Here is a 20,245-nt window from a genome sequence, read left to right on the forward strand (position 1 = left end):
TGCTTTAGCAGGGAAGCTCAAGGCGTATCTATAGCCTGACTGTGCACAGCATCACTTTCATTACAACTGTCATTCTCGATGAGACACCAGTAAGAGTGCCACAGAAATACAAACGGGTCACTAAAACCAGTAGTGCTACGAGGGAGGGAAGCACAGGGTGGCTGCATGAATTAAATATCCATCGGACTAGAGGAAAAAAGCAAGGGCAAGTAAGCACACAGAAAGTCCTAGACCAGCAGATATTCCCCCACATCTCCCCAAATTTTTATTTCTTTGCTCTTTACAGACCCAGCTCTGAGGAAAGGAACCTTATCAAGAATCTCCTTGAAAAACCTCTAGACTAAAACATGGTCAAGCATGAACAGCTTACACCCAGGCACTCCTTCCCTACAGCTCTGTTGTATTTCCAAAAAGAGTAACAAAGTGAGAATGAGGAAGTTTGCCAAAAGAAGAGAAGGGCAGCTCAGAGTCTCGACTCTGTACAGGCACCAAGGAAACTATTTAAAGATACTGTAGTTGAAGTACATACTTTCTCTTAAGAAAGACTTCAGAAAGGGCAAAGGAAGCTGGTGTAACTAACCAGCAGGGTAAGTAAGGCTGTTAGAAGCAAAAATCTGTCTTTGAAAATGCTGAAGTCATGTTCAAATGACACAAGAAGAAAGAGCTACAAACTCTGCAAGGTTAAATGTGAAAACATAATAAGGCAGACCAAAAAGCATCTGAAGAATACCTAACAAAGGAATCAAAACTAATCCTTTTCACCACAAAACACATCAAGAGCAGGAGGTTTGCCAGAATCTGTACGGCAAACAGATAAAAGAGTACTTAATGAAGTCAAGGTCATTGCAGAGAAGCTAAATGAACCCTTTGCATTGGTGGTCGCTGTGGAAGGAACAGGGAAGATTTCAAAATCAGAACCCTTCTTAGCAGGGAACTCCTCTGAGGAACAGTCTGAAATTGAAGAGATTATGTAATAAACAGATAAAGCCAAAAGCACCAGGAATATGTAGTATACACTCAAAATTTCTAAAGGAACTCAAGGACAGAAGAGCTGAATTACTCACTGCAGGGTTTAACCTATTGCTTAAAATTGCTTTTCTTCTGGAAGGCAGAAGATGCGAAATCGATCTTTCAAAAAGGTTCCAGGGAAAATCTGGAAATAGTAGGAACCTAAGTCTGATGAGTACAGGACAAAGTACTAGAAACTTTGATAAGAAACAGAATCAGGAGACACCTGGATAGATCTGATTTATTTGGGAAGGGCTAGCATTCTGTTGAGGAATAGACTGCTTTACAATACCAATAGTTCTTCAAATGAGCCAAAAAGGATGTGGATTATGTAGGACTGATGATATTGATACAGCATACTTTGATTTTCAAAATACATGAGTTCAGGTTAGAATTAGGGTTTTCTAAACCCAAATATCTACAAGGGTGATAAGACTGAAGGTTGAAAAAAAAAGACCACCAAGACAGGCCTTGGGGATGCTGGTTTATAGGGAGAACATGTGAGGGCATCTTAAGCAAGTTCAGCATGATCTGGTATAGGCCTTGGGGCAAGACTAAGGAACAATTGCTCCAAAGAGCATGACTCTTGTTCTCAAATAAAAGAAAAGGCACAGAAAAGCAAAGGCAATGAGAAGCTATTCCCTGTGTTGTTATTTTCAGTGCTTTCAGATGTAGCTCAGTAAATAGGATTTTCTCAATACAAGTAAAAGGCCAGACACTGATAGCGACCGGATAGTGCTATCCGGTCTGTGCTGTCTGTCTGCTATCTGATAGTGCTGTCTGGGCTTGTCTTGACATAGGTTGATTTTTACTTGGGGTTGGTTTTTTTTTTGTGTGTGTGTGTGTGTTTGTGTATGACAATCACCTAGTGGTCAAGAGAGTATTGCCTACCTGTGTTGACCACAGTCTGTGTATACTTTATTTGGTAAAAGCATAACTATCCCATTGTAACAGTGGCTTTTCACACTGAAAGGAGCTGTGGGGAAAAATTCAAGACTTGAGAATCATCCGATCATCCAATGAGAAGGATGCAGACTGCTGTTAAGAAAACCCAAGCAGATCCCAAATCAGAGGGGAAAGAGACTCCTACTCTGAACATCCAAGTCTTTCCATCAAAGGACCCAGGAGGCCAATGACACATCCATTTCTGAAGCAATCTTTTTAACTTTAGGACCCATTGGGTCATGCAGAAGGTGAGTACAGCCTTGCAGAAAGCAGGAAAAAGTTTATAGGAACAATTTCAGCTGTATTGCTATTGTATTTTTTCTACATTAATGAGGTAGATTGTACCATTAGATTATTAAAACATTAGCAGGATTAACACTACATTTGTACCTCCTCTTTTAAGGCATGATCCTTTTAGCCCATAGGATTTGAAAGTAACACGAGTACAGCCTCAGGTTAGGGCAAGTCATAAGGTCTAGGTTTAAAGTTTGAAAAACTAGAAAGCTTACAGAGGGTGATGAGGCTGAGGGTAGAAAAGGGACTCCAAGGAAATGCAGTACAGGTGTCTGGTGTCCAGGAGATTCCTAGGTAGAACATCATTCAAGGGACCTTAAGCATGCTAGGAGGCTTCAGCCTAAGCTCAGTGTTAGCCTTTGACAAAGTTCAGAAAAGGTGGTTGAAAAGAGTGTGCTTCTTGATTCAACATGGAAGAAAATGTCTGGGGAAAAAAAAGACATCACAAGTTAAAAAATGTATGTATTTATCTCAGAAGCAATGTCTGCTGTATTGCTCTTTATAGATTCATAGAATCCTAGAATCATTTAGAAAGAAATGACATAGGAAAAGACTTTTAAGATCATCAAGCCCAGCCATGAACCACTTCCAGGTCCACTCTTTGAACCTGAGCTCTGGCTAGCTTATGATTAAGATTTGTTTCAATACAATCCTGACAAGGATGTCAGGACAAAGTAAGAACTAGAACCCCCTGGGAGTAGAGGGCAGGCTAAAGGACCCTGCATCTACCTAAACAATAACAGCTTAGAAAGGGAGGCTTCCTGCATAGATAAATAGTTGGTTAAAAGATAAAAGTGAGAGCATCAGAGTATAAGGTCAGTATTCACAGTAAAAGAGGTCAAAAGTGGAGTTTCACAGTAGTCTGTCTATGTTTTCCAGTATATTTATAAATTATTTTGAAATGAGTGCCAATAATGAGATGCCAGTGTGTGCTGCTGATACCATAAAATTAAAACTTAGCAGACAAAAGTTTGTTGTGAAGAACTGCTGCAGTCCCAGAGACCAATGAAGCCCCTAAACAAACAATACAAACTGTCTCTCCTCTTTGAAGGGAGTGAAAGAGTATATGCCAGGAGGGACATCTGCTGATCCAAGATTATGTTGAGGGAGATGCCAGCTCTGTCACTTCACTATATGGCCCCTAGTTACAACTCCATCTGGTAATGGTTCAAGGGGCTTTGGGCTTGCATAATCCAAGAGATCAATTGTCATGATGGAAGTGCCCAGAGGCCAGAAACCCTCCAGAAGCAATGTTAGGATGCATCAGTCAGTGTGGTAAAAGCATTAAGTCACATGAATGGCCAGAGAACCAGCCCTCTAAGGCTCTACCAGTTTGTGCAGCTAGTTGCAGTGGTCACATTTATGAAACCATACTTTGCATATAGAACACAACTATCTCTGCATGGAGAGCCACAAACTCAGGCTTTGTTTTTCAGATTTCAGGAAGCCAACAATGAAGATGCTTACATTTCCCTCTTTATTTTTGTCATTATTTAAAATCTGTATCCACTAATAAATCACAAAGAAAAGAAATAAAAAATATTAAGGAAAAAAAATGTTGCAAACAAAGTTCTACATTACCTTTAACATGTCCACAAAATTTTCAGTGAAGTAAAAAACAGGATATGGCAAAAGTCTCAAATCAGGCTTCTTTTCAACATAAATCACTGTGGAATTCATTGGAGGTTTCAGTGGCAAAACTTTTAAAAGGAATTCCAGTTCTAAATATATAACAGCCTAATAGGTTGGAACAGTAATTCTTCCATCAAATTTAATGGGTACTTTTTAGATACCATGTGTTTGTGATATTTTTGCAGACTCATATTTCTTTTACTGTTTTCACATTGTAACAGACTCACACCCCAGGGTACTCTTTGAAACTGTAACTGATGTAAAAACTTGACTGGCAGATTTTTGTGCACAAAATACATGTTTCAGGACATTTTAAAATATTTCTTGATGGAATCTACTTTGTTCTCTATTAGGTTGTAGTTCATTTCTGTTATGTGAAAACATATTTTTGCAATGGGTACAGTACCAAACACATTGCTTTATGTACTGTCTATAAAATGTTAAATATTGCTTATGGCAGCATGACAGGTATCTAAAAATACAAGAGGAACATTTCTATTTTGGTAAACTGCCCAGATCTTCCACACAAATAGAATATTTAATAGTTTGGTGTGAAGATTACTAAAATGGAAATCATGCATAACAAACTAGCCTTGTTTCTTTGGGAAAACGACAACAAAAGCAGACAAAAGTAAAGAAGCATATATGATTCACTTGGATTTCAAGGAAGCTTTTAATCCAGTACCAAATACATTATTAATGAACAGGGTAAGAAGGTAAGGAAGTAATTCTCAACTGGACAACAAACTGGCTTGCTTTCAAAGTCAAGGAATGGCCATAAATGTGAAAGGAAGATGACAAATGCAGAGAGCTTAGCATTAGATCCACATCTTCATCACACTAAAGAACAGGACAACTGACAGAACTTCAAGGTGTGCAATTTCACGTGTGAGGAGTACAGGTAACAGCTGATCATGAACAGAAACAAGGACAACATAGTTCAAATTCAGTGGGGGGGAAAAAAGGTGGATATGTATATGCTATAAAAGGGAAAATTTATAATGTATAAAAGTAAGTATGTTAAAAGTAAGAATATTAAAAAATAATGGAGATTATGCCCTAAATTATGGGTTGTACTGAGCATGTCAAAGATCTTGTGGTGTTCAATAGAAGGCTTATAACATCAGCTAATGAGATAAATTATTATATTAAATTCTGTTCAAACTACTTGGTAAAAATGTAAAAACCCATTAATCATTCAATATCTAGCAGCAGCTAGAAAGGACAAAAACTATATATAGAAGACGGAGAATGCTAAATCCAGACTCACAGTACAAGCATGGCAAGAATTGAAAACTACAATACTGGTTTGAATCTCTTTCAGGAAGACAAGGATTAACATTTTTTCCATCAGTTTACTTGTTTGTCTATGCAGTGTACTGGTAATTATGCCAGCAGGCACATCAGTGACTGATGGAATTGCAAAATGAATTTTACTGTGAGAATTTTCCAGTTACTGCCAAAAAATCAGAAGGAGTGAGGTAGAGGACAGCCCTTGTTGGAAGACTGCTGTGATATTTGGGAACAAGGAGAGATTTAGTGCACTGTATTTCAAAAGTGTATGTATTAAGCACTAGGAGATGTTCTCTGTTGTTATACTCTCTAACTAGTCCAGTAGATGCTAAACTCATCACTGGTGTATATATCCTTGCACTTTGAGTGCTGCAGTGTGAATCTCCCCTCGCCCGCAAAGTTTGTACTCAAGAGCAGTGAGTGGAAGCAGAGCTATTGTTATCAAATCCTTGACTTTCATAAGTCACATGGGAAACATGGAATCTCCCACCTACATTTCAGTTTCCACATGCAGAAGAAGAATGATTTAGACAAGATGGTCATAAACTAAAACACACGAAGATCCACCTCACCCTGAGGAAGAACATCATTACATTGAGGGTAGCAGAGCACTGCCCAGGGAGGTTGTGGAGTCTCCTTCTCTGGAGAGGTTCAACCCACCTGGACTAGTTCCTGTACAACCTGCTCCAGGTGACCCTGCCTTGGCAGTGGGCTCAGACCAGATTGTTTCCAGAGGTCCCTTCCAGCCCAAATGATTCTGTGATTCTGTGAAGATAAGGCAACAGCAAATGTAAAGTACAATTCAAATATAATCATACTCATTAGAATCAGGATAGTTTATTCTTTTGACAACAGCTCCTAAATAAATATCTGACTGAAGCTGAAGCAAAGAAATAAGTGATGCTACTTGAGGAGTTCACAGAGGCACTAAGTCTACTCTGAACACAAAAAGCAGTAAGTGGCCAACTCAGTCCATAATTATGGATGGTTTGTGGATCCTTACCTCTTTGCATCTGGGACTAATGCTTGCTCTCAGGTAGATCTATTTGTTGAACTGCTCTAAATAATTATCTTGTTTTGTTATTCTTACTTCTTGTCATCGTTTGAGCCTGGCGCAATGCCAGTGCCCCCCCGAGATCACCTCCTTCCCTGGCACCCACTGTGAGATGTGATCAGAGACAGAGCAGAGCAGGCTCCAACTTGAGGTTTAAGGGAAAAAAAACTTTATTAACCTAAAACTACAAAGGAAAACACTAAGGAAAAACACACAAAATACATAGAACCCAAGATGAAAACCTTCCAAATTTCTTCCTCCTCCCCCCACCTAGATTTCCAATTCCATTACCACCAAATCCACCCTTTAGATAATCAGTTCTCAATTCCTCGAGAAGAGAGGAGTCCCTCTTGCACCACAGACTTCCCCAGGAAACAGTCGAAACTTCTCGTGTTTCCATGTCATATGTGGCACCGCCCGGAGAACATTTTGCCATCGTGACTTTTTCCTTCCATGTCCAGTGCTCTCACCACTGCACATGGATCAGAGCTGCTTCTAGGGTTTTTCCCTTTAAGGATACTTTGTCCAGTTCTAAAAAAGAGCACAGTCCCTCTCTTTTTGGGACACCTGTCCCCCCCAAATTTCACCCCCTGGGGCCGAGGGGTCTCTTGAACAGAGATCATCTTCCTCTTCCTCTTCTTCGAAGCGGAGGGCACCACCACCACCCTCCTCACTGTCGTCTCTGTTCACACTCCTCCACATCACTGCACTCTCTTGGCTCTGAGCCATCGCCTCCCCCTAGAATGCAGTCTCTGTGTCACAGGAACACAAGGGGTTCTGCTGTGGCTATACAAGAAAAGTCCAGCCAAAGGCCACTCCATCATCTCCTCCCACCTAGGATTCTTCTCAACATCCTCTCAATCTCATCAACTTCAGGAGGAATCAGCATTTGCAAGGTTTCCATCCTCTCCAGAAGGGTTAAAAGTCCCAGGCTCTGCCGGTTTGCTTCATGAACTCCCACGCTTGGCTGCCCTGCTGGGCACCCCCCCCTTCTCCTTAACTCTGGCCGCTATCACCGGCACCGGCTCTGTCTCTCTCCCTCTCTCCGGGGGGGGGGAATGGAGGATGGCTGCCCGAAGCCTTGCAATGTTCTCCTCCACCCTTGGGCCCAGGCCTAGCCTACCTCCGGCCACATGGCTCCCCTCCCCCCCTGCCCAGCTCGGCCGGGCAGAGGGGGAGTCTGCTCAGTCAAAAGCTGGACTCCAAGAGGAAGTTCCCTTGGGAGATCACAGCTTTTAACCCCTGTGTTCTCAGAGGCGTATCCTGTCCTCAGTGGACAAACCAGGTGCCAATATTAAATCTGAACACTGATTGGCTTGCCCACACCATCACAAAAACTTCATTTCCTTTCAAACCACGACACTTCTGTTAACTAGATTACAGCAAAGCCGAGTGAAATCTGCACCTTTCCAGATGTTCTAGCCTGTTTCTCATCTTCTGAAACTCAGAGTCAATTCTGGTCACATAAAACTCATTCTGCACTCTTCACACTGCTTTTTCATGGATTTGTAATCTGAAGATCTTAGGTCCCTGTATTCTGCAGCCTCAGGCCAAGCTAAATGAAATCTAGAGGATGAAGAATGTGAGGTTATGGCTTGAAAGAGATACTTCATTGCCAGCCTCCATCAAAATAACATCTACCTGTATGACAGACAAAATTCTGGAGGGAGGGACACAATTCTTGCAGAAAAAAAAGACAATTGCACTTGGTCACTACCTTCTGCTTCATCTGCAAGACCAGCTACACCATAAACCAGACCCTTCCTCAATGACACAAACCAAAATGATGCATACATATTTCCCCAGTATTTTTAGGGCAGAAGTTAAATGATACCATACCTCATTATTGAAAGAATTAAAATACCAAGATACTAAATGCAGCATAAGAAAATGAATAGAATAGAATAGAATAGAATAGAATAGAATAGAATAGAATAGAATAGAATAGAATAGAATAGAATAGAATAGAATAGAATAGAATAGAATAGAATAGAATAGAATAGAATAGAATAGAATAGGTCTTTTCTTCACAGTGAGTTCTAACCTTCGCTACATAGAGCAATATCTTGCTACTAGTGTCAGATACTTATGGAGAAAATTGGATTGAAAGCAGTGATTGTGAGGGATCCTTCCTGACAGGTTTTTTTGCTGGAGATCAAGGTACTGAGAAGAAAATAAACATCTTCCTTGTCCCATCTGAATCCTTCTCACAGCAAGGGCATGAACTAATCCCTGCCATGCTGGCCCATTTTTTGTTGCCTTTTGTAGCTCCTCTATGTTGTTAAACCTATCTAAAGGATATGGACAATGCTCGTGGTTTTCTTTTATGATTCCTTTAAATTAGCCTGTGGCTGTTATTGCTTAACTCTTAACACATCTTAGGTATTTTCATCATCTTACTGGGTGATGATAATATAAAGGTGCTGTCAAATGTTCTGATGAATCTCAGATCTATACTTTATATCTAATATTTTCATAAGGAAATTTTCCTCAAAGACTTCCAGATATCCACCTTTGGTAGGTTTCCAGATTTTGTATCCACACATTAAGATGCAAACTATCCCTCCTTAAAGCAATCTCTTAACACTTCTTTTCATAATATTTTCACCTTCTAACTTTTGAATGCTCATTTTGTAATACTAATAACCTTTTTTGGTAGAATATGTAAAATAGAGCAATCTGCAGTTAGCACAACTGGCATCAGTGGCATTATCCCTGCTCTTGGTGAGTACAATGATGAATACAAATAGGCCCAATGCATTTGAGAATAGTTTCTTGGGATTCTGTTCTGGACCATTTTCCATTTAATTGTTTGCTTTATGAAGCTTTCAAGACATCCAGAAATTTTTTATAAGTCTTTCTAATAAGTTGGAAGAAATATAATAATATATTTAATAGGAATATACTGAATGAAACTATGAAAATGAAATGAGAGTAGAAGCAGAAATGGAAACAATCTCATCACTGTATTATAAAAAAAAAAAGGACTTACTGTGAGTTCCTTACTTTATGTTATTATATAGAAAATAATTAATATAGTATGTGTACTTACTGGTAGCTCATTTATAAGTAAATGGTTATCACCTATGGTCTATATGATAGTCTTACATTATTTATTAGCTCCTGCTCCACATCATCCAAATGTAAGCCTTAATCAATAAATCATCAATACCTCACTTCTTTATTCTGTGGGATCTAAATTATGTAGCTTTATATATATATATATACACATATATATATGTAAAATGGCCAGCCTTTCCAAACCCATCAGAGGTAAACTTATTTCTAATCAATAAAGATGCACATATCACTTGGGAGCTGTGACTAGTTCTATATACAGAGTAAGGAAATTGAATAGCATGAGATAAAATGGCAGAAGTTGTTTATGTATTTGAACTTTGCAGCCCTAGAGCTTCGATGATGAATGGAACTGGGTCTCATGTTTAGGCAACGGTTTTATTTTATTGGGAATTGTGCTCATGTATGATGAGAATAGAAAATGCTCAAGATTGCAAATTTTAGAAGAGAAGAGAAATGGTATAAGTTAAGTCTCTCTGAGATGCAAGTTGATTCTCTCTGAATTCTTGCAGTAATTTTAAAAGGACAGAATTATGGAATGTGTTACTATTACAAAGTTTCTTCTTCTTGAATTTGTAAGATTTGAAGTGATGGAAAGGAATAGTAAAACTTAGTAAAAACAGGTTTTGTTTTTCAATAAACTGCTTCCTTCAGGAAAGTGAGATGGTTAATGACAACAGTAAATGCTGAAGGTACAGCTTGACATACTTTCTGTAGTGGAAGTCATTTTGGGCTTGTAGGAGGCCTTAGGCTGAATGTTTAAGTACAGCCATACTTCACCCACAGGCTTGAATGGAAGTTCCGTTCACTTAGGAATTTAACTTTATTTCAAACCACAGGGAAAAAACCCACAACCTTTAAAACTTCTTACTATTACCCCTAAACTTATTTTAAAGGTGTCTTTTGAGAAGAAAATCTAACCCATTAATCTGAATGACAATTATTACTGTTCTCAAAATGAAACCACTTAAAGAATCTGGGTGTTCTTATAGAAAAGTTTAAAACTATTATACTTCAAATTAAATTTGAATGTATTACATATTGAGTTGCCTTCTTCTTTTCTCCCAACGATTTTAATTACTAGCACATTTGCATGAAAATGGGATCTTTATTTCTTGAAAGCTCATCAGCTCCTGCTGCTTATTCTTCATTGTAGATATCACATGCAAAGGGTTAGATCTTTAGGTGAGGTAGAAGAAAGAGCAGATGTGCTTAGAAGAAAGGAAGTTTTTTATGCAAATACTATTTTTAATAAAACAGAAGAGGATAAAAAGTGAAAATACATGCTCTGAAAGCAAAATTCTAATATCTCTTCCAGGATACAGATGTCCCTCCAAACAAAAGTAATTTTAAACTTTAAAACTGAATATAAAACATGAAAATGCAATATGAAACCCTAAAGAATTTTATACCATTGCTTACTCAAATTTCCCTTCTTGATACTCATGCCTTTATCGTACAAAAAGGAAACATGAGACCCAAGCAGACAGGTTCATTTAAACCCTCAAAATAAGATTTTCCCTACAAAAAGTTTCTAATTTTTGATGGTCCTTTCTGAAACAAATGGCTGATTTCTACCTTCATACTGTAAAAACCAACAGCCAAATGCTTATGTGAAGAAACTGTGAAGGTCCAATACTGAAACTATGAAGCAATTATTGGCTTCTCCATCTGCAGATCCAGTTGTTATGCAGTAGTGCAACTCTTTGAGGTACTTTGCACCACCACATATCTGTGCTTTCAAAGAAAACTGAAGGCATTTACCAGCATATTTAATATAAGACCCTGCTTCTGCATCTTGATAATGTAACTTGATTCCAGCTACCAACAAAACTGAGTATGTGAGAAGAGTAATGAGAGTCTGAGCTGTATTTGTGCTACAGGAAAAGCCATCAAAGGCTCTGCTTTAAAAGTGCTATTGTGCTCTACTAAATTTTATTGAATATTAACTGGTCTTCAGATAGCTCTGGTTATTGAGATAATAAATGTGGCAGTTATGTTTGACAATCATTGCAACTGCCTGCAGCCTATCTGGGAAGCACCCTGAAGTTCATCACACTCCAGGCACCAGACTGGTGATGACAGTAAATGAGCTGTTATTCATCAGGTATTCCAAAGCTGTGCACAAAAATTTGGCTCTGTAAATGTTTTGGAATGACAAAAGGGCACTAATGACTGTCATGGCCAGGTCCCCAGCCTGTGTAGGGTAAACTATGGGCAGCAGTGCCTCTCTGATAAAAGAGGGCACCACTGGGAAGGGGAAGGGGAAGAAAAAAGGGGAAAGGATGCAGGGTTGGGTTTATAACATGAGTTCTGCTAAGAAAAACACATCTCTGTCAAAGCTCTGGAAGTGGTAGTTAGCCTCATTTCTTCTGGTACAGAAAACGGCGCAGAGGCAGAGGTAAGGCCCAGAGAGTATTTTACCTGCAGCCAGGAAATATTGACAATGCACTCAGATACTTGGATTCAAATCTGCAAAACAAATGAATTGCTGCTAATAAAAACAAAGCACAGATTCCCTTTTACATTGTTTTATCCTGTTTAAAAGACAAACATTTGCACGCTGCAAGCCTCAAATGGATAAATGCTACCATGAGAACTTACAAGCCATCTGCTAGCTTCCTAATGAAGCCAGTAACTATTATTGTTTACAGTTGAACACCGGGGGTCATGTGTATTTGCTGTAATGAAAGAATCAATGCATCACTGCAGATGCTAAAAGAGAACTTTTTTTTTCCAGACGGCTAATTATAAATACAATAAAGTAGCAAATTAAAAAAAAATCTGTTCATTTCCATGGAGAAATAGTGCTTGGCGCACCAATTGCAAAGCACTGCACTGCTCTGTTTTCTAGTAGTCTCCACTTGACAGGCTCAGTGTACAGAAACAGAATCACAAAAAGTTACTCTTCAATACTTAACAAAGAGCCGATCAGCAAGGGGTTCTTAGCCCCTAATGCTCTAATCTTTACAAACCTCCTACATTATTTAATTGTCTTGTTTATCTGAATGTAATGATGAAGTGTGCATTAGCAGATATCTCTCTGTTGCTCTTTCACTCTGTTTTTCTTGCTCAAAGAAGACACATGATATATGAAAACTTGGTTGAGCTATTAAAAACATCCTGAAGTTTCTAGGCTTTTTCAAATGTTTGTTGAAAAGAAATTGATGCACAACAGTAATACAAATAATTTCTAGCTTGTGATTTAATCACACAAAAAATAATACACTTACAAAATCTGACAAACTAATATTAATTCCAAACATTTAGCAAAACCAAAAAATGACAAACCTTCATACATGATGAAATTCTACATTCCACTGAAAACAAGCCATTAATTTTGAAATTTTATTAATGGCCTTAATTTTATGTAAAAATACTATCTTAATTTCAGGAAATTTCTTAAAGCCTGTGAACCAAGAGACCTTACTTGCCTTACTGAGTCAAAAACCTGCAAGTGACTCCTCATTACCCTCTGATACCATCAAGGCCATGACACAGCCTTCTTGCAGCTTATGCTCTCCTCACACCACTTGCAACATATAAAGACCTGCATATCTATCATATGGGTAAAATGCAGTAGATGGGATGCAATAAACAGGAAACCTGCATTATTGTAGGTCTCAAATCAATAAACCCATAGGAAAAACAGGGAACAAACAATATTCCACCTTTACAATAATAAATACTTGTAGCAGGTTGTACTCAAGGCATAAATAAAGCAAGCTGTCAGCAGGAGAATTCTGCCTCTTTTTAAAATTTCTCTTCATATTGTGGCCTAGAAGAGCTAACACCAGTAGAGCAGAGTGGGAAGAGTTCATTAGCAAGGTCAGAGAGCCCACAGGAGCACCACTGTATTGAAAGATCTGTTAAGTATGACACTTGGGTACACTGCTGCACCCTGCCAATCCTGCATATCACCTGCTGTCTGCTCCCAGCCTCACATGCCTGCTTGGCTGGATATCACTGACTGTGGGAGGTGCAGGGCTGGGAACCCCAAGGAGAGAGCCCACTGCAAGCTCTTGCTGAGGTCCCCTCCTTGTCCAATTGTTGTACCCTGGACACAGCACATGTGGGCAAACCTCTTGTGTGAACTGCCATGTGTTTTCCTGAGGAATGCACGTATCACCAGCAAGTGGCCTGAGATGCTAGGTTAAGAGAGGATGGAGGGGCCTCCTTAGTACCCAAAGCTTTGCTTTGCTTTGCATTGCCTTATCTTGCCTTGCCCGACTTTGCCTTGCTTTGCCTTGCTTTGCCTTGCTTTGCTTTGCCTTACTTTGCTTTGCTTTGCTTTGCTTTGCTTTGCTTTGCTTTGCTTTGGCAGACCTCACTGAACCCTCCCAGACAAAATCAGTAAAAAGAGCTGAGTGACTGGAGCAGAGAAGAGGATGAAGAGAATAATTGCTCTAGTTTCAGCTGGGATAGTCAATTTTCTTCCTAGTAGCTGGTACAGTGCTGTGTTTTGGTTTAGGATGAGAATAATGTTGGTAGCACACCGATGTTTAAGTTCTTGCTGAGCAGTGTTTACACCAAGCCATTGATTTTTCAGCTTCTAACCACACTCCACCTGTGAGAAAACTGGGAACAAGAAGCCATGAGGGAACACAGCGGGTACAGCTGACCGAAACTGGCCAAAGCATATGTCATCATGCTCAGTATATGAACTAGGGGAAAACTGGACAGGGGTCACTACTCAAGAGCTGGCTGCACATTGATCAGGATGAGGTGAGCAATTGTACTGTTCATCACTTGTTTTGTATATTATTATTATTACTATTAATAATAATAATAATAATAATAATAATAATAATAATAATAATAATAATAATAATAATAATAATAATAATAATAATAATAATAATAATAATAATAATAATATTTCCCCTCCTTTTTCTGTCCTATTGATCTGCCCTCATCTCAACCCATAATTTTTTTTCCTCCCCCTGTTCTCTCTCCCATCTCCATGGCAGGAGGTTGGTGAGCAGGTGTCTGTGTGGTGCTTGGTTGCCTGCTTGGTTGAACCACAATGCCCCACCTAACATGGGGCACAAAGGGTAAACGCAACAGGAGATCAGACTGAAATGTGTTAAAAAAAATTTTATATAAGCATTTATGAAATTGTTTAATAGTTGATGGTCACAATATTGACTTAATTCCTATAAGAGCTGTTGTTCTCAGGGTTGTCTTATGTAACACTGTATTTGCTGTGTATGTTCCCTGTTGTGCTGTTTATCACCTCTGGGGCCTGGATTAAGGGTATAATTTTTTGTTCTTTGTAACACTGGCTTATGATAGGATAAAATCACTGGCCATGAAACTAATGTAGTATTTTTACTCAGCATTACCATCATCTCAGTACTTTGGGAGCCATCTCAGAACTATTAATTATTAATAATTACACTCTTTACCTCTTCAACTCAGAGTGCTAATCTGTGGGGAACACAAGGGAGGACAGTTTTTCCTGCTCCTCCACATTCCCTTTCTCCTTCACCTTTCCATTCTCCTCCAGGCTAGTTAAAACAGCTCTTGAAAAATTTTTATATCCTCAGGATGTTCAAACCAGCATATTCCCGTTGATATGTCTCCTACTCCTGAATATGTTTCAGGTCACGTTTAAACAACTATTTAAGAATACCACCCAGAGATCTCCCTCAGGCCTGGATAGTTATGACAGGGTATGGGAGGTAGTAAGAGCAAGTACCTCGGACAGTGCAAACCTCCAATGTTTCAGAACTTACTTTCTGAACAAGTGGAGAATACTGAATAATTAGTAAAATATTTGGAAAAATTATGCCATCACCCTGACCATTCCAGAGAGACACAAATCACTGCAACATGCTGGGGACTGGACCAGGCCAACCAAGCCCCGCTCATCACTACTCAGTACCTGCAAGGGGAAAAGTGTTTGGGTCTGATAAGAAAACAACAGGTATTGCAGCTATTCCAACATCTGCAACCTGCACTAAAGCTACTCCAATTCCCCTGACAGGCTTGAGTAGACACAGGCACGTGGCTACTCCAACCCCAGTGACTGACACAGATACTCCAACCACCATGACAAGCACTGCAGCTGAACTATTGAACCAACCCTTGCCATTATCAGTTGCCCAATACACAAGTAGAAATGTAGAAGCAACAGTCAACTCGTCTAGAAAAGGAAGAAATTCTTCCCTTACTAAGGGAAGAAGTGACAAGCAGACTACTCCAGAGCAGGACCATCAGGAGAACATGAGAAAGAAGATGCAGGACTCATAAAGGAGAGGGTAACCTATCCCCAAGTGAGATGCGAGATACGTGAAAAGATTTCAGCCATCATCCAGGTGAGTACATCATCACCTCACACCTTTGCTGCTGACATAACCCTGAAATCAGAAGGTAGGAAAGCCAAACAGCTGGGATCCTTTTCTAGGGAAGAGGGCATTGACAATGCAGTAGGAAAAGGGACACAAGTATTCAGCTTCTGGAGCTGACACCTGTCAAGCCCTAGGGAAAGGTATCCCTTCAAGAAAGCTGCTGTATAGCACCCAGACAAATGGAGAAAGGTACGTGTGGAAGTTCATACCAAGCTCAACACCATTGCATGCCAACTCATTGTCAGTAACGACCTAGAGAGACAGAGAAGGGCAAATAGTGGGTGAATTGGCTGTCCAGCTCCAGCAATATGAAGAAAGTATCTCTGCCTCATTATGGACCTATTCCTTAGCTGTGAAGAAACTGCCCAAAAAACTCTCCTGTGAATTCCAGCAATTCATATATTCTACTCCCCACCACTATGGACCAGTATCTCAGCTACAAGGACTCTGCTCAAGAGAGATGACAGAGTGACTACACACCATGGGTCACCCTGTGGCTTTATCTGCAAGCATTCAGAGAGGACATGAGGAAAACCAACATCAACCCTAGAGGGACAGGCATGTGAGTTGCAAGAGTGCTCAGTATATAAACTAGGGGAAAGCTGGCCAGGGCCACTGCTTGGGAACTGGCTGGACATCTGTCAGTGGGTGCTGAGCAATTGCATTGTGCACCACTTGTTTTGTACATTCCAGTTCTCCTTCTATTATCATCATCATCATCACCATCACCATTATCCTTTCTTTTCTGTTCTATTAAATTGTCTTCATCTCAACCCATTAATTTTAGCTTTTTTTCCCCCCAGTTCTCTTCTCCATTCCAGTGGCAGGGGGACAGTGAGCAAACAGCTGTGTGGTGTTCAGCTGCCTGCCAGATTAAACCACAACAATAATTTAATTTCAATTCCTACTCTGACAATATTTCCATCTTCATGAACTTAGGTGAATAACTTAATTTATATGTCTTAAGTCTCTATTTCATAACATGTCTGAGATAATACTTTCTTCCCCTTACCACAGGCAAATGTCTGTGAACATACTTGCTTCCCCAAATTACAGGAGAGTCAGTTGCAAGAATTAATTAGTTAATGTTTGCAAAGTGCTCTGAAGGCAGAAAGCACTCTATAAATGCTAATTATTAAATCAAAGGTTTATCTGACTCTATTACCAAACCACTAATAAAAAAGTTACATAGCTGTTGCAGGTTGGAAAAAGCACTTTTACTGTCTAAAAGATATAAACGTTTTAATTAGTAAATATTTTGAAGGCATTTTGCTGAGGAAAAAATGCTAACTGTTAATACAGGTTTTCCCTAATGTAAATGCTACAAAATATGAACTCCTGGATGCTACTGTAACTTCTGCATATATTACCTAAAGTTTTGTCCCATGGCAACAATATTTTTATATAAGAAACAATTTTTGTAATATTTATGAAAAAACCGTGCTTATGTTTGTCAAATAAATGTTTGGATGCAGCAAGAGATTAAAGGTATCACTCATAGCAGAGAATAGCAAAACCTAATGTATTGTCAAATTATACACATATACACTTACCATTATTTTTGCTATTTAACTTAAAATCATATTTTACTAAGTTTCCAAGCTTCTGCTGATTCACAAGGCTCTGCTCTTCCTAACACTGTACTATATCCGCACATATGGGTCCTGTGATCTACATGTGATCAGAGCACAAAAAAAAATCTAATCTTTTCAGCTTAAAATCCAAGCATGCAAACAGATTTGAAAACTTCTCTGTGTAGGCAGTTAGAAAGACTGAATTCTGAAAGTGCCGCAAATCTTCTGAAACACTGTAGATCTCTAGCTTTGCACAGTTTGATCCTGCCAGGAGAAACCTTTTGCTCACCTGCTTGTGACACTTGTTTCCCCTCTGGATGTAATAATACAAACTTGGGTATAATAATAATATGTTGATTTATTGAGTGTAATAAGTAATGTACTAACATAACTGATTCTGATGCATCCCCTTCCTACATACATTTTTGACATACACTTTCTAGGAGAGCCTTCCAAATGATATTATTACTATTGTTATTGTTATTACTACTACAACTATTATTTCTTCTTCAAAATTATCAGATAGTGAACAGTATTTCTCAAGTAGTCGGACTAGTGGTTTGAAAAGAAATTTGAAAGTATATCACAATAATCTTATTCCTTGCTGAAATCTCTGCCTGTGACTGTAGAAAATCAGAAACCTTGAGCCAAAAAAGTCCTATTAGTCTGCTTTGCTGAAAGAGAAGAAGTGTGACAAAATCCTCCCTCCTTAAAGCTCTTCTGATTGCGGGAAGATAAGGATGCAGCCAGCCAGGCCCATTCAGCGAAGCAATGCAGCCTGGCTGCTGGGGCCCCTTCTTCAGTCCAGGAGATAAAAAACCTCCTGCTGTTCCCAGCGCTCTCAGCAGGAAGGAGGGGTCCAGGTGTTGCTCCTACTGAAATCAAGGGCCTGCAGCTTTCCAATGTCACAGACTGGTGGCTCCAAAACACCCAAACACCCCTAGGAAACTGGGAATATTAATTTGAGCCATAAATCATAATTTCATATGGCAGAAAAATGTCCAGAAAATGATATCCTGCAGTAAAGGGTTATGTCCATTTCTGTGCTCTTACTATAGCTCTTCCAGGCAGATGGGGAGTCAGAGCAGGGATGCCAAATCTTTATCTTGCATTTGTCTAGTTGTCTCTGAAGGAAAGGTGACTGAGATTTTCTGGAAAGGAGGCAGGGTTCAGGGCTGAGGACAGGAAGGCCCATCTGGGAATAGAAGGGAAATGAAAAGTGTCCAGGAGATTTGTCAAAATGTTAAAGGCCCCCTCAGCAAAAGAAACTTAAGATTACTGAATTTCTCTAAGCCCAGGGTTTTTTGATTTTGTTTTCTTGGGTTGCAAATTTACTTTATAAACAAAAAATTGTTATATCTTTACAGAACAATTCTAGACTACCTAATAAAAAGTTCAAATTATTTTGTGGTTAGTCAAAAATTGCACATTGTGAAATAAATTGTCAATGACATAAAGCAAGACCAGTAGGGCTGAAGTAAGGTGGTCTTAATGATATTTATGTTGTTATCATTATAACTATTAGCCCTTATTTTTAAAAAATCACAGAAAATTGCAGGGCCACTCTGGAGAAAGTTTATGGACTTTAAGAGTAATGGATGGTATTAAGATGATATTAAAATTTGCAAAAAGAAAATAAGAATCCGTTTAAAAAATTATTTTTAATATTACATTAATTAAATCAAAATGGTTTCAAATAAAATAAAGGTATATACAAATCCTTGCTTGGAAAACCTTAAAATGTATGTCAGCTTCCTCAGAATAATTCTGATGGCATCAGAGCTCAAAAATAGAGGTCTACTTTGAATCCTGTATTTTGACTTTGGGTAGTTTAGTTTTTCACATTCTGGTCTCACAAGAGATTTTGTTCCATTCATGGATAGCAACAACATAATTAGACATAATGTAGAGAAAAAAAGGCAGACATGGTCAAGAAATACTTCTGTCTTGTAGCTGGACAAAAGGCACATGAAATATTAATAAATGATGCAAATAAAATACTGCCTTACAATAAATTATGAAAAAGTGGGAGATGGCACTGGAATGGGCTGAACTTTGGAATATGATGTTAAAAGCGAACAATAGGGATTCAATAGGAAAAAAAAAATTGTGTTATTTAGGGAAGAAGTAGGCAGGTTATCAGTAGAGGAGGGTGCCCTTTGTCCTGGGAATCTGTCTCAGAAGATGAGCTTCAGCCACAGCAGCAATTCTCAGACACAAGCTCGTCCCAATGAGGTGGTGTAACAGAAGGAATTAATCCAGTTTATGGCAAAATAAAATGGAAACTGTAGCAGAGAGGGATAGAAGCTCCCTATCTCTGTGTCTGGTATAAGTGTGACTACTGATGGGGTGTTAGTTCTATTTCTGACATTTCAAAGAGTAAAGAGCTCCTTTAACTGGAGTGGAGTCAGAAGAGAAAAATGAAAACTATTAAGTGACTGGGAAGTGGACTTTACCAGGAAAACTTACCGAAGAAGAGATTAAGAAGTTATTTGATCATATTATGTACCCTTGCAAAATAGAAACATTCATTTCCACTTTTTCAGGATGAGATTTAAACACATTTGATAAAATAGAAGAATGAAGAATTCTGTGATGGAAATGGTATAGCTATGCTGAATTCTGGTATATATAAATTAAAATCTATGGAGGTTTTAGGATGCAAAAATCCCCTGCTTGACCTGTTTCAATTAAAGATTCAACAGTTACTAACATTCAGCTCTTTGGGTTTCTTGGAATCATTTGAAGGCAACCCCCGTATTTGGTTTGTATTCCATTACCGTTGCTTAGTTTAGCAATGTAGTTTTCTTCCTACTGGTTACATGTCTGCTTTCAAGATAGTCTGCTCCTGTCACTTGTCCCAGAACAATCTGCTTATAGAGGTACTCATTAAAAATATTAATAGCCTAACTACACATTGAGATAATCTCAGATTTCAGAAATTATCCAATTAACAATCCAAGTGGATTATATCCCGGTGTTGGTCAGGAAAAGCAAGGCTTTCCAGAGCTGAA

At 38.9% G+C, this 20,245-nt stretch overlaps 1 protein-coding gene across 3 annotated transcripts in view; it reads right to left on the reverse strand.

The window, feature by feature from the left end:
- Positions 1 to 20,245, reverse strand: part of DCTD (dCMP deaminase) — a 59,825-nt gene that overhangs the window by 29,655 nt on the left and 9,925 nt on the right. Inside the window, exons 1-2 of one of the 3 annotated variants that reach the window (XM_050973515.1) lie at positions 7,350 to 7,454; positions 5,833 to 5,937 (exon numbers count right to left, since the gene is read on the reverse strand). The exons of 1 other annotated variant lie outside the window; for it this stretch is intronic. The gene's annotated coding sequence lies outside the window, so the exon portion shown is untranslated. Of the gene's footprint in view, positions 1 to 5,832; positions 5,938 to 7,349; positions 7,455 to 20,245 lie in introns of those variants that run through there. One more of the 3 variants, XM_050973513.1, reaches the window with a different exon arrangement.

This window comes from Serinus canaria, chromosome 4 (genome assembly GCF_022539315.1).
Source record: "Serinus canaria isolate serCan28SL12 chromosome 4, serCan2020, whole genome shotgun sequence".
Lineage (NCBI taxonomy): Eukaryota > Metazoa > Chordata > Aves > Passeriformes > Fringillidae > Serinus > Serinus canaria.